This window comes from Cucurbita maxima, unplaced genomic scaffold, assembly GCF_002738345.1.
Source record: "Cucurbita maxima cultivar Rimu unplaced genomic scaffold, Cmax_1.0 Cma_Scf00030, whole genome shotgun sequence".
Lineage (NCBI taxonomy): Eukaryota > Viridiplantae > Streptophyta > Magnoliopsida > Cucurbitales > Cucurbitaceae > Cucurbita > Cucurbita maxima.
In genome coordinates, this window is record NW_019272046.1 from 2,166,519 (window position 1) to 2,170,276 (window position 3,758).

The following is a 3,758-nucleotide window of genomic DNA, read 5'->3' on the forward strand; positions in this document are numbered from 1 at the left end:
AGCAAAAACAAATACAAGAAAAATAAAAGAAAACAACCCACTAGAAAGAATCTCTTAATTTAAAATAATAAGGTGCATGATTATTTTATATATTATCTATTCCATCAATCCCTTTCCAATGCTTAGTACATTTCATACACTTCAATTAATTAGCCTACTAGCCCTAGTGGTATTATTCCATCTACTAAAATAATATATTATTTATATATATTCTATGATAATATATTTTTTTTCCCTTATTAAAAATTTAAAATTGAAATTGACAAGTACCTACAACTAATAATAACACGAGACTTAGTCAACAATAACCCGATATAAAGAGATTAATGATTTAACTCTAATGTGAAATGATGTATATAATATGATATAATTAAAGAAAGTAAAAGATGAAGGGACAGTCAAATTAACAAAAATATAAACTCCAACACTAATTGAACTTTTCTTTAGGTTTTCATGCCATTTTTGTTCTTAAAGAAAAGCCATACGATATTGATATTGATTGGTGTTTGTTAATTATTAATTATATTTATATTCTCAAGATGATGACAAATTTTGTTTACATCTCTCTCCCATTTCAACCTTTTTTTCTCTCACTTCTTTGAAGGAAACATCCTACTTTGGCAATTTTGGTTTTTTTGTTTCCCTCTCTTTGCAAACTAATTTAGAGTTAGCTATACTTTAGCTAAGGTCATCCAAGTGAGTGCCCTACTATCTACTCCCTGAAAAACTTATCTTATTTATGTTGGCATGTGCCTAGTAGCCCCTGCACGTGTCATGTATGTTGATATGATATGTTACGACAAAATAATATGTTATGATGATGTGATATACTACAATGTTATGATATGTGTATGATGCCATGATATATTATGATGATGTGATATGCTATGATGCTATGATGCTATGATATGTTATGATGATGTAATATATTATGATGACATAAGATGTATGACAATATGATATATTATGATGATGTCTCATGTTATGATAATATGCATGTATGAGATGTCATGTTGCACAATGATATGACATGCTACGACATGTATAACAATTAAGAGTTTTTTTTATGCAGAACTCCTCTGTAATGTTATGAATGATGAATGTATGAAAGCTTATGCATGCATGTTACCTAGGGTCATATGTGAAGAATGTGTGGGGATGTGGTGCATGAATGATTAAGATGAAAAGTACAAGAACCTCATGCATATTGTATGTTCATTTACATTGGGATACTTCCCCTTTATGATGAGTACATGCGCATACACTATGATGATGATAATAACTATCATGATTGACATAATACACGACAGTCGTTGTACCTCTGGACGTCTGGCTACAACCAACTAGGTCGACCATACAGGCCCAGGGGGTGTGCAAGCCTGCCTGGTGCTCCCACGTTTGCATGTGTGGGTCGTGTGTAGAAAATTACTACGCATCTAATTTGTCCGGACTGGAAGCCACCTAAGAGACTATGATAGGTTCTTATTCATGATTGTATGTGTTTGCATTCCTTGACCTAACAATAGAGTCACCTACTTATTATTTTTTAAAATACTCAAGTCATGTGCTATTTTTTATTTGAGGTAAAGACAAGACACCGATGTATCGTTGATGGTGGCATCACATGAAAGACCATGGAACCTGCATAGGCAGTTGCTTTTATTTTCATGTTAGTGCAGTCATTGTTATTTTAATATTTTTTTGTGTTTTATTTTAATTTATTTTAAATATTTTTCTTGTATTGTTTTAAGACCTTTTAGTAAATGTACAAGTCCATTACATCATTTTTATGAAGTCATCTCAAAAGAATATTTGGGCATAAAAAAGTTATGTCATGTATGTGGTAGTAACTCTAGGTTAGTAAAAAATTAAGGTCATTTCATTCCAGATGAAACCTGTTAAAAACTCCACCCTAATCCAATGCAAATCGAATGCACTAGTAAATCTGAACCGGTGACACAAGGATATTTTGAGTCCATGGTTGGAGGCTATAAAGATTGTTCTCCAATATATGAACTACCGTGAGGAGTGGCTCTGATATCATGGTAGACAAACACGACTCTCCACAATGGTATGATATTGTCCACATGGCTTTGCTTTGGGCTTCCCAAAAGGTCTCATACCAATGGAGTTAGTATTCCTCACTTATAAACCCATGACCACATGGCTTTGCTTTGGGCTTCCCAAAAGGTCTCAGGCTTCCCAAAAGGTCTCATGCCAATGGAGTTAGTATTCCTCACTTATAAACCCATGATTATTCCCTAAACTAGCCGATGTGGGACTTTCATCATCCAACACCTCCCCTCGAACAAAGCACGCCTCCCCTTACTCGACTCCTTTTTTCTTTTTGGAGTCCTTTGTTCGACATTCGAGGATTTGTCAATCTATTGGCATGACTAAGTTTAGGGCATGACTCTGATACCATGTTAGATGAACACGACTCTCCACAATGGTGTGATATTGTCCACTTTGAGCATAAGCTCTTATGGCTTTGCTTTGGACTTCCCCAAAAGGCCTCATACCAATGGAGTTAATATTCCTTAGTTATAAACCCATGATCATTTCCTAAATTAGCCGATGTGGGACTTTCATCATCCAACAATGAGGTCGAAAAAGGGTGACAAGATAGCAGATAAGTCCTAACAAGATAGAGAGCTGATGATGCAAAAAGTGAAAGAAAAAAGTTATACACAGAGAGGGGAAGACGAACGGTGTTTCATTGGAGGAAGTAACCGGCAAGATCTACAAATTAGGTAACATAGTGCGAAAGACGAGACGCCAAAGTGGAACACAACAATGACTGGAAGCACATCACGGTAAGCCAATTGGTGTTCTTCTGTCGTGTATTCAAGTAGTCTCACCGCCGGCGGGGAAGATTTAAAGTTTTGAGTAAATGGTGATGTCATATCTCTCCATTTTCAAGTCACACTAACTTACTGACGCCTCAATTCTGAAGGGGTAGCGAGAGGTGCAAGGCCACCCAAATCGGGTAGCATAGTGAGAGAAAAGAGCGTTGGAGGATGTCGAGAAGAAATGTATAGGGTGAGAGAAAAGAACGTTTGAATGTCAATGCATGCATGTTACTTAAGGTAATACTTGAATGATCTATTGGGTTGTGTCACAATTTAAAGATGAAACCTATTGTGTATTCATATACATTGGGTTACTTCTCCATTTATAATGACGAGTACGAACACGTACACTATGATGATGACGACGACGACTCACGCTCGCACGTGTGGATTGTATGTAGAGAAGTAATACACATACAATTTTATCTAAACTTAAGGCCATCTCTATGATAGTTTTAACGATCCGTACTTGTATGTGTTTGCATTCCTTGATTCCAATAGTGGAGTTTTAAAATACTCAAGTCGTGTATTAAGATAATGGTAAATACAAGTAGCCTCTATACGGCTGACAATGACATTGTAAGTCAAGACCATGACACATGCATAAGATAATGATATTTCATTTCTAGACTTTAGATTTGGATACGAGATACCTTAGAAACCCGTCAAATTAAAAGGTATCTACAACTCAGCCTCCCATGACCATATTAACTTTCAAACCATCTTTTGTTTAATTTAAAATAATATATTTTAATATATATTTAAATTTATATTTTATTCCAGAAATATTTAATCTAAGAATCAATATGATTCTCATTCTAATTTTAAATATATATATTTATTTAATATATTATACTAATATATTAATTTAAATCTAAAAAAAAAAAAAAAAAAAAAAAAAAAAAA